The sequence below is a fragment of the Sciurus carolinensis genome, chromosome 3 (assembly GCF_902686445.1).
Source record: "Sciurus carolinensis chromosome 3, mSciCar1.2, whole genome shotgun sequence".
Classification (NCBI taxonomy): domain Eukaryota; kingdom Metazoa; phylum Chordata; class Mammalia; order Rodentia; family Sciuridae; genus Sciurus; species Sciurus carolinensis.
In genome coordinates, this window is record NC_062215.1 from 1,743,722 (window position 1) to 1,766,402 (window position 22,681).

At 53.0% G+C, this 22,681-nt stretch overlaps 1 long non-coding RNA gene across 1 annotated transcript; it reads left to right on the top strand.

Moving 5' to 3' along the window:
- Positions 1 to 97: 97 nt before the first annotated feature.
- On the top strand, positions 98 to 21,044 carry LOC124979637 (uncharacterized). The gene is made up of 5 exons (XR_007107658.1): positions 98 to 307; positions 1,105 to 1,861; positions 5,723 to 5,874; positions 10,990 to 11,149; positions 17,379 to 21,044. It is a non-coding gene; the product is annotated as an uncharacterized LOC124979637 (long non-coding RNA).
- The last annotated feature ends 1,637 nt before the right edge of the window (positions 21,045 to 22,681 follow it).

Here is a 22,681-nt window from a genome sequence, read left to right on the forward strand (position 1 = left end):
GGCGGAGGCGCGGCACGGGCTGGGGCCCCGGCGCAGCCTGAGGGGGCCCGGGCGACAGCCGGGCTGGGGGCGGGGAGCGGGGGCGGGGTGGCGCAGGAAGAGGGAGCAGAAGGTGGGGGAGGCGCGCGGGGGGCGCCGGCGCGAGCGCGCGTGGAGGCGGCACTCTACGAGGCGGCCGTCGGGCGGCCGGCCCGCGGGGCCAGCGGCCTGGCGCCGCGGAGGGTCCCGCCATCGGACGCCTGAGGCGCCGGCTGCCCGCCACGAGGGAGAGGGCCGAGCTCCGGGCGCCAGGAACGTGGGCTTGCGGGTGAGTCAGCGCGGCTGGCGGTGACCCCGGCCGGTCTTCTGTGGGGAGGGGACGGGGGAGGACCTGCACCCTGGGCGAGGACCCCGGGGAGGGTTCCTGGGACAGCACCTGAGAGGGGCGGGCGCGGGAGCACTTAACGTAGGAGTGGACCCTGGTTTGGCAAGAGGGCCATGGGCGAGGGAAGACCCTGCGGGCATCTGCGGAGAGGCGAGGGGGCTTGGGGAGAGGATCCGGGAGGGACCAGGAGGAGTGGGAAACGGGGAGGGAGGCTTGGAGCCTGGCTGGAGGAGCCAGAGCCTCGCGGTCTTTGAAGGAAGGCCGTCGGAGGATCTGCCGGGAAGCTGACCAGGGATGTGTTGGCACACGGGGTTCCTAGTACAATTCCTTTAGAGAAATGTTTACATAAATTAGATGAACATAGAGGAATTATTTGCCTTACGTTGTAAAACACCAGAGCTGAACGTTCCCCTTTAATTATGCCTGACATCTCTGTCAGTATCCCATTCTTGGATAGCCAGTCACTCATTCCTTCCTTCTGCAAGAACAGGCACCCAGAGGACAGAAAATTCACATGGCAGATGACAGACTCCTAGACAGATAGCCAGGGACTCAGGCAGGTCCCCTTGCCCAGCTCTGCTCCGTGTGGAGGAAGAAAAGGGAAGTGGGATTCAGGAGCACAGGGCCACACTGGTCTCCTCTCCCTTGGCTTCTTTCCTTCCAGCTTCGGCCCCCACCTTCCCCTTTTCTTCTTTGCCTCTAGTGTCTTAGGGTACATCCCCGTGTGTTTATTTTCTCAGATTCTTTTGGTTGTAAGTGACAGAAAGGCAGCTCAAAGTGACTCTCACAAATGAGGACATATATTGGCTCATGAGACTGCTAAGTCTCAAGCCTCATCATCTCTTTTTCGCCTTGCTCTGGACCAGCATGGTGCCAAGCATCCTGCACCCTACTGATGTTAACAACAGGGCCCTAGGACTGACCTTCACCCACCCGAACTCCGTCAGGGGCCAATAGTGGCAGGAGCCCCTGCTGACCCAAGGAAAGGTGGAGATTGGCAGCAGCAACGGGAGAGGGAGTGTCACCTCACTACCTGGGGAGAATTCCCATGCACTTTCTGCTCCCAGAAGACACAAGACAGGACAGGAGCTTCCAAAAGGTGGCCCACTTCACCTTCGGGAAGCTCCTGCGGTACTTTCCTGGGCTGCTCCCCCTGTGGTCGCCCTGCTCCTCTTCAGGGATGAAACACACATTCAGTGACCAACTTGGAACCCAGCCTGCCTTCTAGCACCTTCAGACCTGGGCCTATACCCTTCATCTAGCAGCTGGGCAGGAGGCTGGACACCTGGAACAGAAGCCAGCAGTGAGAAGAAGGCCATTGGAAACCCTGCAGAGAGTGAGAATGAACACACATCTCACCTTGCACTTCACAGCTCAGGGCAGGACTACCTGGGCGTGGAGGACAGTCAGGGCCTGCCTCTGTCTGCTGTGCAACTCTGGCCTCCAGGGACATGCACCCACAGCATGGGTGGCGAGGTGGAGGGGTTGTGTACCAAGGTAAGAACTCAGGTCCCGAGAGTGGGAGATGGGCTGGCAGACTGGTATCTCCAGATAACCCCACACCAGCTCAGGTGTTTAGGAGTCTGCTTTTGTCCTGACCCCTTTTAATTTGGGAGATACTCAAAGCTCTTTACAAACCTCACCTTGTTCCTTTCCCCTGATTCTGAGAGTGTTGAGCAGCCGAGGAGTCTACTTATTTTACTAAAAATTTGGCAGTCAGCGTGGCTAGAAAATTGTGGCCCACGTGTAGGATCTCACCCATCAGCACACCCACTGCACAAAGAGCAAAAGAAAGCCATGTCAAATGTGAAAGTGGTGACCCTTTGCTCTTCCTGTACCCTCTCAAGAGGAATAGTCAGAGGTCTCACCACCAGGCCCACAGAGACGGCCAGCCACACACCCTCCCAGGCCTACTGCCTTGCCCGGGCCTGGGTCTTCCTGCACTGCACTGGGGGAAGGCTGCACAAGTCCAGGTTCTGGGGCAGGGCTGGGAGCAGACTTCCACAAGTGAGGAGCTCATCAAGAACCACCGAGGGCAGAGACAGACAGGAATCTGCATGCTTCTCACTTTCCCTCTCCCTTGTGAGTGTCCAGCCTCTTCTGGGCAGAGTGTCCTCAGGGGGCACTGTAGCTATGGAGCTCTGTAGCCCCCCCAGCTCTGAGCTAGAGGGTCTGCTGCCCCATGCACCTGCGCAGGGTCAGAGGCAGGAGAAACCCTGGGCCTGAATCTGACCCACAGTGCGTTAACTACTGACCCCAGGTCAACAGAATCGGGTGGGCAGCTCAGGAGAGGGGCTGGGGTGGGGATTGTCAGTATGCATGTATCCACCAGTTTATTTTTAGTGGTGTTATGTAAGTGGCTTCATCTCAACGTCACGTAGGAAGGGGGGTCTCAGATTTAATTGCAGGATGACAGCCTTTGCATCTCAGCAAGCTGTTCCCCTGGCAAGGCAGTACAGCGATTGGGGGGTTTGCCTAGCAGAAGGGCCTTTGTGAGGTGACCACCCAGCGAAGCCTGTTTTCTGACTTGCCCACCCGACTTCAGCTGAGCTTGGTCTGAGAGGGTGGCCCTTGTTGGAGATCAGTAGGCATGTGAAGGGATGTTCACTGACTTGCTTGCAGACACCCGACCCCCTCCGCTTGAAGCTTCACCTCTGCAAAGGAAGGGTCCGCCCAGTCAGAACTCCTACCCGCTTTTCTCTCTCCTGGATTGAGCACTTGTAATCAATAACCAGGAAGTTCCGGAGCAGTAGAGGCCAGAAGACAGGAGCAGGTCTGCACATTTCCAAGGCAGAGCCAGGAGAGTCGTCCTCTACATCCGCCCCATCCCCATGCCTACTTCCCTGCAAACCAGGTCCCTGGACCAGGTCACCAGGCAGCACCGTGTGGGGAGTGTTATTTTCCTGGTTCCTAGACCCACAGGACGGCCGGCCGCCTTCTTCAGAGCAGCCGACCAGCCACCTACCAGCAGGAGCACACTGGGCTGGGTGGTTCTCTCTCCCGGCAGCAAGGCTGTCAGCTGCCTCCAGCACATTTGCTTTGTCCAGCATGAAGGGAAGGGCCTCATTTCCACATAGGCCGTGGCCTGCCAGGGGCAAGAAGGACAGGCGAGACAGGGTGCTGGCAGGCTGATCAAGGAGACAGTTCCGGGAGCCAGTTCCTCCTGCATGGAGGGTGGGGCTGCTGTGGTTCCAGTCCCTTCTCACAACCTTCCCAGCCCCCACGCGCAGAGGCCAGGCCGTGGAGGCACAAAGAGCCGGGAGAACTGGACCTGGAGCTGGCGAGCCCTCGTGTGTTGGGTTAGACAGGACACTGAGGAGAGAGTCAGGTTAGAGGCTGCCCTTTAAAGAGTGGGTGCCTCGGGAGGTGGAGTCCCACTGACTAGGAACCCAATGTCACTGTCACTGCCAGGTGACAAGGGCAGCACCAACAAAAGGTCATGGTGACATGACAAGAAGGGCACATTACCTATTGCATCTTCTCCCCCAAGCCCCTGTCCAGTCACAGAGGGCAGGCTATAGAATCCCTGACCACTGCCATAGAGAAAAGGGAAGTCTGAGAAGCTGCAGGCCCACGGGGGCCCAAGGAGACAGCGAGACTAAAGGTCACAAGGGATTCTGGACAAAAAGAAGACCCTCAGTAAAAGAGAAACCTGAATAAACTATGGACTGAAGTAAAATGAATCGTCATCAGCTCACTTCATTGTGACAGAGGCACTGTTAACAGTGGGGGAAGCTGGGCAGGGGGTGCTGCCTTTGTAGTAAGTGTTCAAATCTAAAACTGATATGGAATTAAGCCTATTGAAAGGAGGCAGCAGTGTGGACACAAGCCCCCATTTAGCCTGCAGGGTTCTGGAGGTGAATGCCTGCCCTCCACCTGGAATCTGCTAGACCCTGTATCCCCTCTGTGTCTACTGTGGTCAGCAGTTGGAGAACGGCCCCTGTGGTCCTGTGCTGCTAGACAGAGAGCACCCTATGGAGGGGCCCTGTCCAGGAGCTGCAAGAGGCCTCAGGGCCTTGGCCGTGCAGCCCACTAGAGCTGAGGTCATGGGGCACGTAGGTCCAGCTGGTGGCTTCTCCCTCCTGCCACCCAGGTGTAGGCTCTCCCTACCCTTGTTCCTGACCACATCTTAAGTTTTTTGTTCATGACCTGACTTGGTTCCAGGGCTTTTCTCCCTGACCACAACATGGGCCACATTTCCGACCACAGATGGGGGAGATCCAGCTGAGCACATCCAGTGGTCTCTGGCGTTACCTCCCCTGGGATGGAGACACAGAGTGCAACTGGGAAGCAGATACAGTTCCGAGCTGTCTCCAAGGAGACTCCATGTCTAGAAGATGTGGGCATGGCCTCCCAGGCCCTTTAGGACCCTTTGTGCTTGGTCCAATTTCAGCTCTTCTAGAGAGGTGGCCTGGAAAGTTCCAACCCAGGCTTGCTGCAGCCTCCAAACAGGCCAGGCTGGGAGGGCAGAGGGCTTTCTGCTGAGGTGGGGGAGACAGGAGCTGTGGCCTCCCACTGGAGTCTGCCCTGCTGCCCTGGCAGGGGGTGGGGGTTGCTGGAAGAGGTTCCCCAGCAACCAGCCCCCTTATGTAACCTGCACATCGCATCGGCGTGACTCCAGGTGCCGTGGGAGGCAGCGTGGGGGTGAGCACAGGGGCTTGAACGAGCCTTGAGCTTCCTCGGGTGCTTCTCCTCCTCTTGTTGCATCCCAGCGTCATCCTGTGTCTGCCAGCTCGGTCACCCACTTACCTATCAGAATACATTAAGTGACAATGCAGACTTAAATAACTCCTGCAGGTGACAGGCCTGCCATGGAGCCCTCTGCAGCCAGGCCCTTCTGTGCCAGCCCAGGTGAGGCAAGGAGGGCCGGATCCAGAGGAAGGATAGGTGTGCCTGAGGAACAGCACTGGCTGCCTTGGCCACGTGTGCAGAGCCAGGCCAGGTAGTTGGAAGGGGTGCAGGTTAGTCCTCGGGAGAGGCTTCAGTGCATGGCACCTTAGGGGCCACAGCCAGGTTTGGAATGAGGGGCATGCGGGTGCCATGGCACAGTTCTGCCCTGCCTGGGTGGGAAGTTCGTCCCTGTCCAGACCACCTGAGACTATGCACCCAGCTCATGCTGGGTTTGCTTGGTGACTAGGTGGACAGGAAGACTGGCCAGGGTTGGTACCTCTGTGACTGAGCACACTGAGAGGGCAGCAGCTGCCCAGCACGGTGCGCTGGCTGTGTGCACCTGCTTCTCAGGGCCCTCAGGGTTGGATGGTTGGTTTGCCCCCGCCCCTCCTTCATTTACTGCTGAAAACGAAACGTCATCTTTGTTTTCTGATCACTCTGCCCCTTAAATGACTGACGGTGCTTCAGAGGTGGTTGAAGACATTTCTGGATGGGCCAGAAGGAGTTCTGCTCTTCAGAATCTGGAGTTGGAGGACGACCAACTGAGCGTGTCCCCACGGGTCCTTCCACACCGGAGACAGCAGAGCTGTACCTGCCGTCACCAGCTTTTCCTGCCGGGGGTGAGAAGCCCAGACATTTACATGCTGCTCTGCAGCTCACAGATGGCTTCCCTGCCCAGGGCTGGCTGCTTCTAATTTCGGCTGCTGGAGGCTCCTTGCTCGCTCGCTCACTCTCTTTTTTTAATTCCATGTTTATTTAAAGCCAGATTTTGAAATGTTGTCTTCAACCCTAAAATCTGACTTTTTCTTCTTGTGGCAGATCCTAAAACCCCCTTAGGACCCCAAGAGGTAGGGGAACTTTTGAAGACAGATTCACCTGCCCCTTGTATGACACTGCAAGTAAACATTTGGACAGTTGACAGTGTCCCCTTAGAGCAGTTCAGTAGTGTCAACACAGAGATGGGATGTCCCCTGTGCATGGCCTGCATTTCCAGATAAATGAGAGATGGCATGGGTAACTCCAATGAGGGGCAAGAAGCACCCCATGCATGGTGCTGGTGTCAGGCTGTCCTGTCATCTCCTGTCACAGTCATTGTACAGTAGGGCCTGGCATGGCCCCCTGGAGGTAGGAGAGGGACGAGATGGGCAGTTCCCACCAGAGGGGCAGCTCTGGTGCTTGGGTGGGCTGAGTCTCCCACCTCCCTCTTCCTTCACCCAACCTGAAAGCCACAGTTTCTTCCTGCTGAGAAAGCTCGTCTAGAGGGGTCTTCCAGATTAGAACGGGGAGCAGGCCGTGTGTCCACTCGTGTGGAACCACATTGGACTGCTGTAACGGGAACACACTGGACAGCCATTCGGTGTTTGCTCAGCATCAGACATAGCAGCACGACTCTGTCTCTGGGTGTGGGACCCCAAAGACTCAGCCTGTGTGCGCAGGTGTTCCAGAAACACGAGAGCCTCTTGCCTGACTGACACGGCCGTGGCGCTGCCCTTCTGCAGCTTGTGCTAGAATGTACTTGAAGGACCTTGAAGAAAGGGGGGACTGTCTTGTGGGACTAGACATAGCGGAAACAACACCAGCTCCCAGGAGTGCCAGCAGGGTGGGCACGGCAGGAGAAAGGAGTGTCTACCTGGTCAGATGCTCCTGAGGAAACAGTCTGGAGGCTCATGTGCAGAAGCCATGCTTGAGGCCAGGGCCACGGTGCAGCCAGCTCGTGGGCCACAGGGCTACCCTAGGGACCAAAGCTGGTGGGCTGGGGTATGCAGGCAGGCACAGCTGGGACAGCTGCCCAACGGCTGCTTGAGGTACTGGCCGAGTCCCTGCACGGATGCTCTGCCGGTCTCCAGCCAAGCTAATGCTGGAGCTATGGGGGCCCAGACAGGGGTGGGTGCCATTTCTAGTGAGGGTCCAGTAGTTTCCCGAGGCTGCAGACTCCTGCCAGGGCCGCTATTCCCTGAGAAGTGCGGAGAGCTGGGATGGTATCCCTGGCATGTCTGGTCAGAAACCAGTAAGATTTTGAAAAAGAGTGTGAGTGTTAAGCTCAAGAATGCCACTTCCCCACAGGCTCCTCCTCTTCTCACGAAGCTGGGAGAGACAGATCTTTTTAGAGGTTCATGGAAAACTTTAGCTGTTCCCCAGCTGTCCAGGCAAAGAGCGGATTCCACCCAGGGGAAAAGAGCGCCTCTGAATGAGTTCAGATGGCATTTTACCCCAGTCACTGGAGGTCCACTCGGTGTGACCTTTGCACACGTCTCTCTGCTGCCAGTTGAAAGGAGAATGCTGCAGGATTTGGCCCCTCGCCCCTGGTATCTGCTGCTGGTTCTCACCCAGATTTGGAGATTTTCCTTGTGGCTGCAGGAGCCAACAAAGCCCTCTGTACCTCGGGACTTGGAGGCCTGGAGCTGGTGGTGCTGGATCCTATTGTAATCTCGCTTCCTTCTTTGGTTCCTAGAGTTCCCACAGGAAAGCCCCATGCTCTGGATTCTGTATCAGGAACACAGAAGCCAAGCCTCCGGCAGGGACACGGGCTTGCTGCCTCAGAGCCCTAGTGCCACTTTCAAGGAGAGGGTTTCCTCGTGGTTGGAGCAGCTCTGGGACACTGAGTGACTGTGCCTAGGAGGAGCGCCCGAGGGTGCGTGTGCTGCAAGGGACCCGCCTGGGGCTTCCGGCTATGTGCTCAAACCCAGGATGAGGTGCATTTAGGATTTAGCATAGGCTTGCTTGGTGGCAGAAGTGGCCGCAGCCGCAGGGCCCCTCGCCTGGCATCAGTTCCTGCCACTCTGCCCACCCCAGGCCAGGACTGGGAGGAAGGCGGTGAACTTAACCCTGCACTGCCACCTGGTGGAAAACCAGAGAAAAGAGCTGTGGGACACCCACCCCAGAGTGGTGGGACCGGTGTTAGGGACAGTGGCCAGCAGGGACAAGGGGGGAGGCCACAGACTGTGTGGGCAATTGCCAGGTGGAGAGCAGGAGCACCGGGTTCTAGGACCAGGCTGGAATCTAAACTCTGCTCCTGGAAAGCATAGCCTCCGAGCCGGCCGTTCTCAGACGGGAAGAGCAACACGCTCCCCCAGCCCAAGAGGACACAGTGTGAGTGACAGTTCTGCCCCAGAGCAGTGGGGTGACCAGCCTGGACCTGCAGAGGGAACATGTGGGCCAAAGTCCCCACCCGCTACCTGCAGATACTACAGGGAAGCCCAGGCCATTGTGGCTCAGCAGGCAGGCAGGGCTGAGGCTGTCACAGCCGGGAGCCAGGGAGCCAGGCCACTGTCTGCCCACAGGATGGTGGGGCTGGCCTGCATAGCCTCTCAGTGCTGGAGGGAAGCAGAGGCCCGGAGCTGGGAGGGGCCTTCCCCAGGCTGTGGGCCACGAGGTGGAGAGCCAAGCTCTGCTGGCACCTCTGGTCCCTTCCTGGCACGGAGCAGCTGTGCCCACCAGACCACACAGAGTCAGACTTGTCAAAGAGGCAAGGGTCACTGGGTTCTCAGGAAGGCCGACGTGCCACCTGAGAATGCTGGGAAGAGCTGGGCAGCTGGTCCTGGCCTGAGGACCAGCCTGTTCTTTCAAACAGGGTCCGCTGTGGCTCCTCAGCACAGCACTGCTGCCCCGGCTGTTGCTGCTGTCACCGCACCCCTGCATGTGCACCACCCGCCGCCCCTACCCGACCAAGGCCCAGCCAGTGGCAGAGGAATGGACAAGAGTGCTCTCTGGCCCTACTGCCTCCTCCAGTGGCCTCCCCAGCAAGCCCAGGCTGAGGAGTCTCCCATGGCAAGTGTGCCCGGACCCCTGTACTGCCCTGCTGAGTCCCATGATTGCGTCCTGACCTGCCAGCTTTCCAGGTCCCCAGGAGAAGTCCAGGAAGGGCATGTGTGGTTGGCATTTTTAAAGTGTCAGAACTTCTTGTGACCACCTTCTCCTCTCTGCCAGCCCATCCTCCCAAGGCTGCTGATGGAAGGGGCCCTGTGCTGAGTGTCTCACCTGCCCCACCCAGAAACATCAGCCCACAGGGACAGCCCTAGAGCCAGCCGACTCAGGACAAGCACAGGAAGTCTGTTTCCAGACCAAAGCACCCAAGAGTGCCGGAGCAGCTGGCAGCACGCAGGCACCAGGGTGCATTGTACATTCTTGGTGCTGAGCCAGGACTACTCCACAGCTCCTCAGGCTGTTCTTCGGTGACCCCAACTTGCATGCCAGGAAACTGAGGCTTCAGGAAGGAGCAGCCTGAGGAGCACAGTGCCACTGCAGATGGCAGGTGGTGCTGCTGGGCTGGCTCTTCACAGTCCCTCCAGGGAGCCCGAGCACAGGCCTGGGCATGTGGGTCTGTGGGCGCAGCCTCACCCTGACTCCCCGCAGACCAGGGCAGCGTCCACATCTGCACTTCCTACCCAGCCCTCTCAGCTGAGCCCCAGCTGTGGCTCCATCTGTCCCCCGGACAGGTCCCAGCCATGCCCCACTTCCCCACCTTGAGTCACTGTCCCGCTGCATCTCCCAACTAACGTGCTGGGGAGCTGGGGCCATCCTGTTTCCTTCGCCTTCCTCCACCAGCCTCCAGCCCAGTCCAGCTACCCCCAATCTTGCCAGCCAGTTCCCTAAATCTCCAGTTTGTCCCACTCTTGCTGTGCCTGCCACCTCCATCTCCACTTGGACTAGGGAAGGGGTCTCACATCTGATTCCCTCATATATACCAGCCCCGTGCCAGTGAGGTGTCCGAGGTGCGGTTCTAACCCCACGGCTGCTGCCACAGCCCTGCAGTGGCTCCAAGGACAAAGACCTGTGTTCTCGCAGCCAGCACAGCCCCGGCCCAGCGCCTGCTCACAGGCCCCTCACTGAGCTTGTGGGCAAGAGAAGTGACTCAGGGCCCCGGAGCCCCTGCCTCCATTGTGGGCTTGGCAGCTCAGGCCTCCCCTTCCCTGTGAGGATACCTTGCCACCTGGTCAATCCAAATGAGAATCAGAGGTTCTCCAAAGAACCACGGTGCTGCTTCGGGAAGAGAAGAGCAGAGCACCACAATGGGAGTGCTCGGCCACCACAGGCCGTGACGGACCCAGGAGGCTGAGGCCAGGGAAGCCTTTCTCTTTTTTTTTCTTTAAATAGATGTGCTCATCTATCCATAAGCTCCATTACATCAATAGAACAAAGTGGGCTTAACATTTCTCTTAAGAAAATTCAATATTATCAGTTTTCAAGGAAACAAATCAATCTGCCTTAACGAATTACAATCATGAAAATTTAATCTTCTTTGAGGTTATGTCCAAACCCAAACTGCAGGACACTGTTCAGAAAACTTGGAGTGTAAAGTGTCGAGTTCCCTGTAGACGGATGTCTTCTTGTCTCCAGGGTCACCCAGTGGCCGTCCTCCTCTCCGGGAGCAGACGTGCGCTCCGCTGACTTCAGCGAGCTCTGGGCAGAGGCTGGCGAGCCCAGCGTTCCTCTTCCCTGCGCTGCGGTCTAAACCCACCAGCTTGCTCCCCTGGTGGTCTCCGGGAGCAACCAGGTGTCTGGGGGATCCATCCAAGCTTCTCCTCCACTTCCCCGATGCCACACGACCTCTGCCACCGTGGACACGTTGCCCTGGCCTTAGTTTCCCAGCACTGGGTGCCCAGGGCGTGAGCTGCGCCTCTGTGGACAGCAGCTCTTTTCCTTGTCCTCACCTCTGGGCTGCCTTTTACCTCCTTCGCCTTTGTTCTCGGGCACGGCTGTGAAGGGGCCTTGTGTTGTCTCTGACTTCTTTCCAGGTGTGAGGAGGCAGAGCCTGCTGGGTGACTCCAAAGAGTGCCGAGGGCCTCTGCCGGACAGTCTCAAGGCTGACTCTTCTCTCCAGAGACCCGGGCCTCCCAGTACTTTCAGGCTTACGTGTCTTCTGGCCACTTTTGGTCACGACAGCAGCTTCACCTCGTAAGTGTTTGTGAACCATGACTGAAACTCGGCCTGGCAGCCGGAATGAGACAGCTCTCTCCCTCCCGTGCTCAGATAGGCACAGCAGGAAGCTCAGCGTTTGCAGATTCTTAAGTGTCTGTGCTTCGCAGATTTAAATTCTTTGATGAAATCCTCCATCACTTACCTACTTTCTCCATTGTTTCCTCTATTTAAACAAAACATTCTGATCAAAGAGATTTCCAAGCTCTTGTCTACTGCCTCCTTGTCTGCCTCCCTGACCGTCTGTCCCCATCCTGTCTTCTGTCCCGGGTCTCTGAATGCTGGGTGTCAGGACTGCAGATGAAGTGTCAGCCTAAGGCTGGTCGCCTGTGTTTGGAAGTAGAGCGTCACTGGAGCACAGTACAGCCCAATTGTCCACACGCTGGCCACGCTGCTTTTGTCCTACAACAGCAGAGTTCAGTGGACAGAGGCCACCACTGCTAAAATCTTTATCCTCTGGCTCCTAAGGAAAAGCGTGGCAAGCCCTCCCCTCAAGGGCACTGTGTCCCCTCCCGGGCCCAGCTCTCCTCTGAAGAGACGCTGAGTGGGGGTGCCCAAGCCTGCCTCCCTGTCCTTCCGTTGCCAAGAACCAGTCCCCCAGGGCAGTAGGCCCTCCCTCCTCAGCACTGGGATCATCACTACTCTGCCTTTCAGGAGCCTCACATGAGCTCTTGAACATTTGCACATCATCCTCTCTGCTTCCCAACTTGTCAAAGACTTGAAGGAAAGGTCAGCCCTCAAGTCTCCGCTCTCGTCATGATCAGACGCCCCTCGGATCTCTGGTTTGTCATTAAACCCAGCATGAACAAAAACTTGGCAAACGCTGGCTGCAGATGGTCAGCTCTTCTCTCCCTGGTCTTCCCCTCTTTGAATCATAACCCTGTCAGTCTCTATTGCTTCTGCAGCTTTCTGATGCCTTTGGAGAGATGCCTTTTGTGTTTTTGTCTGGCTTTTCTAGTTCTTAGTGAGAGGCATCGATCTACCATAAACCATTTCATCCTACCTGGAAGAGGAAGTCTGTTTCCCATGTTTAAAATTTTGATTTCAGTTTCCAATTGTGCATTATTAGCAAAGAAATATGTATTGAATTTTGTACATTAACCTAGTATTCTGTGACTTTGCTGAACTTAATCATACAAATTAGTTCTGATGGACTCCTTATTGATTCCTTTGAGATTTTCCATGTGGATACTCATGTTGTCTACAAATGAAGAAGGCATTATTTATTTCACCCTTTCCAACATATATGCATTTATTTTTCTTGCTTGTTACATTGGCCAGCACCTCAATATGGTGCTGAACAGAAAAAACTGCAGAGTAGACAGCCTCCTTGCTGTCTGGTGGGCAGACCATTCTGCTCTTCACCCCCCAGTGTGACGTGGTAGGGGACAGACCCATGCGGCTGGCAGGAGCACCGGGCTGAGAGAATGATTCCCTACAAGGGGCCCGCTGTGCTGACCCGCACCCTTGCTTTGCCAAAAAGCTATTTGCCTGCCGCCCTGCCTGGTTAAGTGGACAGGATATGTCACATTCCTCAAATGCCTCAAAGAGGCAGGGCAAAGGTCAGGCCGTGGGTGAGGAGGGGTGGGGTGCAGAGGGAGGACACGGCCACTCACCTCCGCTCCTGCTCCTTCTGCTCCTGCTCTCCACCAAGTGCACCACAGGGAAGAAGGGGAACACAATAAAGAGGGGGGCCTGGGGTCTCTAAGAAGCCAGTCGCACCCCTCCCAGGGCCGGCTCTGAGGCCCCTCCTCTTTGGGGGTGTCTGTCACTTTCTTAAGTCAAACTTGCTTGCTACGCCTGCCTTGGTGTTTCTCAGGTTTTTAGTGTTCAACACCAGGGGACAAGAACCAGCTCCTGATCTGCAGCAGACAGGTATCCATGGCGTCTGTAGAGAGGAAGTTTCCTCTTACAGTGGTCCTGCCTTGCCTGAGGGGCATGTCCCAGGACCCCAGCAGACACCAGGTAGCTCTGGATCCCACACTGCAGCGTCTCTTCCTCTTAACCAAGCACTGGCGTGCCCAGGGCCAGCACCTCTGCAGTCTGAGGTGCAGCCAAACCAGCCTACATTTCTTTCCTTTGTCAGTTTCATGACCAGAAGGTTCTTTCTTACCATGGGTCTCAGCAACCTCAGCCGCAACTCTTGTTGCTAGTGGGGACTGAACCACTGAGCTATATCCCACGCCTTTTAGTTTTTGAGATAAGGCTTCGCTGAGTTGCTGCAGCTGACCTCAACCTGAGATCCTCCCGCCTCAGCTTCCTGAGTTGCTGGGGTCACAGGCCTGCACACTCTGCCTGTAGCTGAGGGTTGTCATCATAAATAGATACTGAATTTTGTCAAATACTTTTCCTGCATCTATTGAAACATCCTAAGGTTTTTCTTCCTTAGTCTGATTTGGTGAATTGGTTGATGGCTGAAGGTTGAACTAACCTTGCATCTCCCATTTATTTCTCCCCCAGAATAAACGAGTTCCTTCAGGATAAAGACCTCCTTTTGCTGGGGATGTTGCTCAGTGATACAATGCTTGCCTAGCATGTGCGAGGCCCTGCTTTGATCCTCAGTACTATAAAACAAACCAAACACACAAACAAAAATCCCTCGCTTATTTTTTAAAAATTTTTTAGTTGTAGATGGACACAATACCTTTATTTATTTATTTTTATGTGGTGCTAAAGATCAAACCCAGTGCCTCACACATGCAAGGCAAACACTCTACCACTGAGCCACAACCCTAGTCCCCCAATCCCTCATTCATTGGTGGATTCAAACACACACACACACACACACACTCCTTCCCGTACTGCCCAGGCTGGTCTCAAATTCCTGAGTTCAAGTGTTCCTCCCTCCTCAGCAGCCCAAGTAGCTGGGACTCCAGGTGTGTGCCCCCACATGTGGCTCTTAAATTTGCTCACGTTTTGTTGAGGATTTGGGGTCTATGTTTATGAGGGATGCTGGCTTGAGGCTTTCCTTTCTTATAAGGACTTATGTAGTTTTCTTATCAGGTAATGCTGGGTTCCTAAAATGAGCTGAGAAGGATTCACTCTTCTGTCTTCTGTAAGAGTTTGTATGGAACTAGAATTAAGTCTCCCTTAACTGGTATAATTTTTCTTTATAGATTTAAAACTAGTTAGTTCATCTGTTTATTCTTGAGTGAGCTTTCCTAGTTTGTATCTTTTAGGAATTTATCCTTTTCATCTAAATTGTCAAATTTATGAGCATAAAATTGTCGTCTTTCCCTAACCTCTTTTTAATGTCTAAAGGTTCTGTAGTAATGTTCTGTCTTCCATTTCTAATGTTATAATTTGTATCTTTTTTCCCTGATCAGTTGAGGATTATCCAATTTATTGATCTTTTCAAAGAACCAGGTTTTATTTTCATTGATTTTTATCTGTTTTTTTTTTTTTTTTTCTCTTAAATTTACATTTTTCTCTACTCTTTCTTGCTTCCTTTGTTTTGCAGCAGGCTTTGGCTTTAGTTTGCTTTTCTCCCCCCTAAATACTGTGTGAAAGTTGAGATAATCGATTTAAGACTTTTCTTCATTTTTAATTGTAAGCATGTTAGGTTATAAAGATCCTTTTAGACATTACTTTAGCTACAATCCATAAATCTCGATGTGTTGTGTTTTTATTCTCACCAAGTTCAAAGTGTTTTCTAATTTCTCTTATGACTTCCTCTTTAATGCATAGGTTATTTGATATCTAGCAATTTTCCAGATATCTCTATTAATGATTTCTGGATAATATTAGGTCAGAAAATATGCTTTTCATGAATTCAATTTTTTTAAGTGTATTAAGGGTCATTCCAGGCTCAGAACATGGTACATCTTGGTAAACGTCCCATATGCACTTGAATAGAATATATATTCTGCTGCCGTTGGGAAGAATAGTCTACAAATGTCAGTTGGGTCAAAATGGTTGATAATGTTCAATTCTTCTCTGTCCTTAAGATTTTCTATTTGTTCTCTCAATTGGTGAAAGAGAAATGTAGAAGTCTCTGACTATAAGAAACTACTTGACATTTCAGTTCTGTTTTTCTTCCTGCAATTTGAAATTCTATTGTTAGAAGAATACACACTTAGGATTGTTGTGCTTTCTTTTATAGCTTTGTAATGTCTCTTTTTATCTTTGGTGATACACTCCACTCTAAAATATACATTGCCTGACATTATAAGTACTCCAACTTGAATGAATGAATGAATGAAAGTACTGGGGATTGAATGCCCAAGTCCTTTACCCCAGTCCTTGGTATTCCTTTTTAAATTTTCAAACAGATTCTCAATAAGTTGCTGAGGCTGACCTCAAACTTGTGATCTTCCTGCCTCCACCATTGAAATCACTGTGATTACAGGCATGTGCCATTTTGACTGGCTTAGAATTTCCATCTGGTTCTCTTATATTGCTTGTACTCCTTAGTTGAGAAGTTCTGTCCTTCCATTTGTCTCAAGTGTGTTTGCCTTTATCATATGTGACATGGTTGTGATAATTGCTTTGAGGTTTTTGTCTGATAGTTCTATCACCTGGATCTTTTGGCTTGGGTCTGTTGATCATCTTTTCCTTTGGAAATGGGTCCATTTTCATGATTCTTTGTATGTCAAGTAATTTGGGGTTGTAAACTGGACATTTTGAGACTCTGTTACCTGTTATTTTCTCCAGAGGATTTCTCCAGCCTGCCAACCTGGTAAGTTCAGACCACAAGTTCTGCTGCTTTCTGTGGCCCATGGTTCCAGTCCAAGTTTCATTTTCAAAGCCTTTTTATGCTGCTTCTCTAAATCTGTCCCTCACATGCATAACTAAGGGGTAAGCCTGGGACTTGCACTTGTTTCTACACAGACTCATGGGGTCCTTTTCTCCAGCTTACTCTAGGGTCCTCTTAAACTTACACACTCACACACACACACGCTTTCCAGGCCACAGGGGCCCCTTTGCACGTTGTTTTGGCCAGCAGAACTGGGTTCTACCTGAGATCGAGTTGTATGTATTGCTATGTGTTCTGAAACTGAGGCCCACCTGGGCAAAGCTGCATGAGAAAAGAGAAAATAAGTTCAGGAACCCCCTTCCATAAAAGGAACCTCCACAGTGCACCTGCTGTGGCTTACTCTGCAGAGTGCTAAAGGAGTTGTCTTCCTGGACTTGAGATTGCGGTTGACAGTGAGAGCGATGGCGGCAGGGCATGCTACCCTAAAGGCACAGGCCCTTCTAGGTCACTCTCAAACAGGAGGAAACTAACTTGATCAAAAACGATTGACTAAGCATTTCCACATTGCTTAGGGTTCAGCTTCGTCATCGCTCAGTCACTCTACACACAGCTGCCCTGTGGCTACGTGTCGCAGGGCCAGGATCACGTCCACCGCCTCCCTTCCCTGGACTGCAGCTCACTGAGCCCAGGAAAGCGGCAGAGAGGCACGGTGATGGGTCAGGTGATCGGTCTGAGCGCCATCTGCGGGAGCAGGGAGTTTGTTAAGACCCCGGTGTAGATGTCTGTCACAGGTGTCTTCAAATCCAGTTAGACTTACATGCTACAGTCTGGAAGTAACGTACAGAAATTGGGTTGGGTAGATTTTCACATTATTTGTAAAAATGTGCTTCCTAAGCAAGAATACAAGGGGGATACCACAGTACCTAGGGACAAATAGTTTTTAAACTTGCATTTTAAGTACCTGGGAGGAACAGGATACACAGACAGACACATTCTCCTTTACATCTGGGCCAGAAGTGACGCATTCTACACAGGTGATGCTCTATTCAGCTGAAGTTCTCCTGTTCAACCGGCAAACACTGCAAATGCTGCTCGTTCACCTTTTACCCCGATTTGGGGATGCCTGTGATCTGTGCAAAGGGCCCTCAGGAAGCTGGGACACCACAGGAACACGATGGAGCAATCTCTGCCGAGCCCGTCCCACCTTTCTGACTTGCCAAGTGGGATGTTCTGAGGATAACTTAGACTCTCACAGCTGATTGGGAGAGGTCTAGTTCAGACCTAGTCCCAGGTCTTCTCTAGGAGCATCTCTGCCAAGTGAGGTTTTCCTTGCAGACTGACCTTCAGTGGACTTCTTGTGTTAGTAACATGCCATTCCGTTGGCCTGTCTATGATGGTAGTTGCTTCCCCCACCCCTCTTTTTGTGGTACTGGGGATTGAGCCTAGGAACACCTTGCCCTTTACCACTGAGCTGCATCCCAGTCCTTTTTAATGTTTTTTATTTTGAGACAGGGTCTTGCTAAGTTGCCCCCGCTGGGCTGGAACTTGCGGTCCTCCTGCTTCGGCCTCCTGCATTGCTGGGATCTTAGGTGTGCGCCAACGTGCCCAGCTACAGAGGTCGTTGGCAGTGTGGTTCTGACATTCACCCTCTCCAGCCTGGCACTCCAGTTCTCTCCGGAAACAACTGTCACTGACTGCCAACCCACTCACAATCATGTCATCACCAGAGTCACGTGTCATGACAAAACCTACAAAAACATCATGAGCACCGAGAGTATGCACAGCCTGCCCTGCCCAGAAAAGGAAGGAGAGGAGAGGGAGGGCAGGAAAGGGGAGGGGACAGCTGGGTTCCGCGTGGAACACTCAGGCACGGAGTTTGCCTTGGTCTGATGTCTTGGGGGCGGCATGGGACAGGCCGGCTTCCCCACTCCCTGACGGTGCAGTGGGCGTCCACCGGGCAGCAGGCAGGGAGATGCAGGGAAAGGCACCCAGGTGGGACACAGGGACTGCCCTGTTGGCAGGTGATGCAGATGTCTACATAGAAACTCTAGCTGTTACTAAAAGATCCAGCACTAACAAGCGAACCCAGCAAGGCGGGGTACAAGATCGACGTGTAGAAATAAACTCTTTCTATACACTTGCAATTAATAATCTGAAATCAAAATTAAAGAAATTCCATTTGCAGCAGCATCCGAAGCACTTATAATAAATTTAACAAGAAGGACAAAACTTACACTCTGAACAGTACAAAACTTTGTTGAGAAAAATTAAAGACCTGAGTAAATGGAGAGGTGCCCTGGGACCTGCGGACCTGAAGCCCCGGCGCTGCGAGCCACCGAGTCAGGCTGCCCTCGGTCCACCTGCCCCTGCCTGGTCCACGACCGAAGGCTGACGTCACCACTGCAGAACTGTTGCGTCAACCAGTCCAAATTCTGTCCTGTAGCCTTCCGCCGCTGGCCTTGTAGTGTTTAAAAGGTGCCCTTCTGCTGCTTAAAAGGTGCCAGGCAGCGACCTCCGCCAGCCGCTCGCCCTGCGCTGACACTGCGCGCTACAAGCCCAGGCAGGGCCTGTTCCAAGGCCCTGGTGCCCACGGGGACATGTCTCAGCCGGGCGCTGAGGGCGGCGCCTCAGAGAGGAAACCCAAGAGCCGTGTGGCCTTCAGGTGCCGAGGATCAGAATGGGAAAGTCCGGGCTTCGCAACACTGGAGCAGACTTTCTCAAGTGCAATGTTTTGACTATATGCACAGATCAATAACAACTAGTCATTAACTTTATCCTTTCAGGTCGGAAAAACGTTCACTAAACTGTTACAAAGGAATGATGTGTGTTCATCTTGGACTATTTGATTTTAATATATGCGTATCCCATGCATCCTCATTTTGCACCAGTTTAGTGATAGATTATTTTTTAAGTTATATATACATAATTTTAAGAAATTAGTATAATGGTTGCATCCACTTTTTAAAAAAATTGACATAAAATTTATGACAAGTATGTGATGAAATATGATATACTGAAATTCATGTGAAAATTCAAGGATTCAGAATGGCCAGAACAGTCTCGAAAAAGAAAACCAAATCTGGAGGACTCGCGCTGCCCAATTTCAAACCTCCAACAAAGCTACTCAAAGCTGAGGAACAGAATGTTCTCTGATAAGTGGATGCTGACGCATAATGGGGAGGGGACGGGAGGAGTGGAGGAAGGCTGGACTGTAGAGGGGAGCGAGGGGCGGCGAGGCAGACGGCGGACTGTGCATGTACGACTGCACAAGTGGCTACGTCCTGCACAACCAGGGAAACCAAGAGTGGTGCTCCGTTTGTGTACGATGACTCGAAACGCATTCTGCTGTCATGTATTGCCAAGCAGAAAGAACAATAAAAAAATAAAAAGCTGAAGGACAAGACGGATCAGTGGGAGAGAATCGAGAGTCTGGAAATAAACTGACATTTTGTGATGGGTTGATGTTTTCAGAGATGCCCAAGTAGTTCCACAGGGTTTTACACAGCTGCTGGACAGCGGGGCCGGGTCCAGAACGACACAGGGCCACCGACTTCATACCACATGCAAAACTAACCAGAAGTCAATGGAGGATCTAAAGGTAAGAACTAAATCCAGGAAACTCTTGAAAGGAAACTAGGCAGGAACCTCATGACGACAGATGAGGCAAAGGTCTCTTACCTGTGACATCAAAAGAAAAAGCGACAAGAGGAAGAACAGGCACACCTGCTTCCCAATCAGACCCGTGAACCTCAAAGGGCGCGTCTCAAGGAGAAAGACGGCCAGACGGGTGAAAACATGGCAGGCCACGTCTAGTAAGGTCTGGCCTGCCCAGAACGCGGACGGGATTCTTAGAACTCAATGAAGAGGCGACTCTCCCGGTTAAAAGTGGCCAAAGAATCTGCAGACATGTCCCTGAAAAGACACCAAGGGGCTGCACAGCACCTGCACTGGGGACAGCTCGCTGCACACCTGGCAGGTGCGAGAAATACGCTGAAGGGATAGCACACCGTGTGTACGCTGACGTGGTGCACCTCTCCATTTTGCACTATACCCCTCTGTGGGGAGTCTAAGTGAAGCTCAGGCTTTCATCACAGGGAAGCCAAATACCACAGGGCAGAAGAAGCCAGGGGACTTTAGCACAAAGCACTATTCTTGGAATGCTGGCACAAGGTATGGAATCCTGATTTTTAATTTTTATTTCTAAAATTGCCTATCTCCCAATTAAACACACAACCAATTTCTTTCTATGATTTCAGTGTTAGTATGTTCAGGGTCAGTTTTGAGCCTACAGTTGTGACATTTGTGACAGATGAAGGGTCAGTATTAATGTGGTTCTTCATCAAGCATTCAGTAATAGTGACTGAGAGCATTAAATATGATTTGAGGCTCGCTCTTTCCTAATGTAAGATGATAGGTGTGGGAATGTATAACCACCTACCTGTTTGTTGCCTTCTTGATCCTTACGTGTTTGGAATTAGAATAAGTTCATTATGAAATGAAGACAACATTTGGACATAAATTTATTTTAACCAATGAAGTGGGGCTTCTGTTTTAAATTGTAAAATATTTAATACCTTATTTTTAGGCTTGATGTGTACATCAGACAACAGTTTATAGCTTGTAAAACACAGTACTGAACTCACTTGTCTTTTTCAGTTACTTTAAAAAGAAATTAAATTAGGAGAGCATTTTTTGTGTTATAAGCAAATGAAAATATAAAGGTTAAATTACAAGAAGTATATTGGGGCTCAGGGTGTTGCTTGGTGGTAGAGCACGTACTTTAGAAAAAAGTATGAATCTGTTGGTAGATGTTAGAATCCTAACATATCAGAGACAGAAAGAGATCTTCAGGGCTGGTTATGGGGTGCACAGCTGCATCCCATCTTTTCAAGAGGCTCAGGCATGGTTGCAGGTTTAGGACAGCCTGGGCAACTTAGTGAAACTCTGTCTCAGCTTTTTAATAAAAAGCTGGGGGTGTAGCTCAATGGTAGAGTGCCCGAGGTTCAATCCCCAGTACTGTGGGTGGGGGTTATGGGAGAGTGAAAGGAGAGTGCCAAGAGAGAATGCACATGCACCTTTCTTTCTATAATCACATATTAAAAGGAAATAAACTCACCCAGTCATGGACCCAAAATCCGCCTCCGACGCCTGCATTGGCATGATTCATACCAACAACCCAACCGGCTGTCGCATGAGCGAATAAACAAGAGGTGCTCTATCCATAATGGAAGTCATTCCAACAGCAGAAAGAAGTCCCTCCACGCGGCGACGGGAGGACGCTGCGTGTGCCAGCCAGCCTCAAGGCAGGCAGGCACACCATCCCCCACACGAGGCCCACACTGCGACTCCAGGACGACGGGCCAGCAGCTGCTCAGGGTTGGCAGGGGCAGGACCCGGCCAGAGGCTGAGAGCAGCCCGCCGGCCGCACCCCCCCCCCCCCCCCGCCCTCTCCTGTGGCCTGTTCCTGCTGGTTTCAAACCGGGCTTCTGCCGTGAGCCTCACCTGCCCCTGCAGGCCTGTCGAGAGCCAGCCAGCCTTGGACAGGCATGTGGAAGGCTGTCCCTGGGAAACCTAGAGTGACAGGACACCTGGAGGACCCTCAGAGGAGGCCCAGCATGAGGTCACATCCTCCAGGGGTTCTGGACACCATGGACGACTCAGGGCTGTCGCAAGTCCCTTGGGAAAGCCGGGGGACAGGAATTACTAAGGAGCAGACAGGTGGTCCTGGGACCACGGCACGTTCCTCTCCCGCCAGCAGGACCACAGACCTGGAGTGCTGGCGGGTGTGCCTGGGTGCAGCTCTCCTGCCACCAGGGGCTGGCAACCCCCTGCTCCTCGTTGTCATGATGATGCCCTTGACGCCTTGTTCTTTCTGCATCGGAGGCCCCCAGGTTCTGTGGGGGGCACAAGGTGCCCTCCACCACTGCACACCTGAGACTGGGGACATGGTCCCTTCCTCCCTGGGCATCTCTGAGGGACAGAGGGTGCTCAGGTTGTGGGCTCTCTGCTGGGCTGCCGCAGGTGGTGCTAACTCCTGGGGACCAGGGTAGGGCTTGAGCCTTCCAGTGAGGTCCAGGTGAGTGTGGGACAGGTACCCAGGCCTGGCCTTAGGGCAGCACAGGTCCAAGTGGTAAGATGGCTGCAGCCAGGGCAGCCCGTGACCACTCGCAGAGTCCTGTGCATGAGCCGCAGCAGCCCAGGAACCCAGGGCCCCAGAGGAGATGTACCTGTGCCCACCATGCCCAAAGCAGCTCCAGTCCAAACCAGCAAAGCCTGGAAGCAGCTTGACGAAAAGGTTCATCCACACCAGGGAATGTTACCTGGTGGGGAAAAGGCCTCTTGGGTGCCTCGCAAAGGCTCTGTGAAGTGACACGTGGCAGGGTCCAAAGGTGACAGTCTCAAAACCAGATGGGTGGTCACCAGGGTGAAGGGAAAAGGGAAGGCCTGAAGGACTAGCAGGAGGGGGCTTGGGGTAACAGAATGTCCTGGGTCCTGACCAGGTACAGGCTCCAGGATCTACACATACTGAAGCTCATGGGAAGTCCAGCCTCCGGTGTGACCGCTGAGGAAGGGCTGGAGGAGTCAGCTGGGTCAGGCCACGGCACCCAGCCTGTCGGGTGCCACCCAGGTCGCGCTTGCTGGGTGCTGCTGTTGATCCTGCCACTTCCTGGAGGGGGTGTACAACAGGTGTGCAATTAGCTGACAGCTGCGATGGCCGTCTCTCTTGTATCATTGCTCCCATGGTCTGGACACTGTCCACTCCAGGACTTGGCAGAATTCAGCTGCCACCCTGACACTGTGAAGAAGCAGGGCCT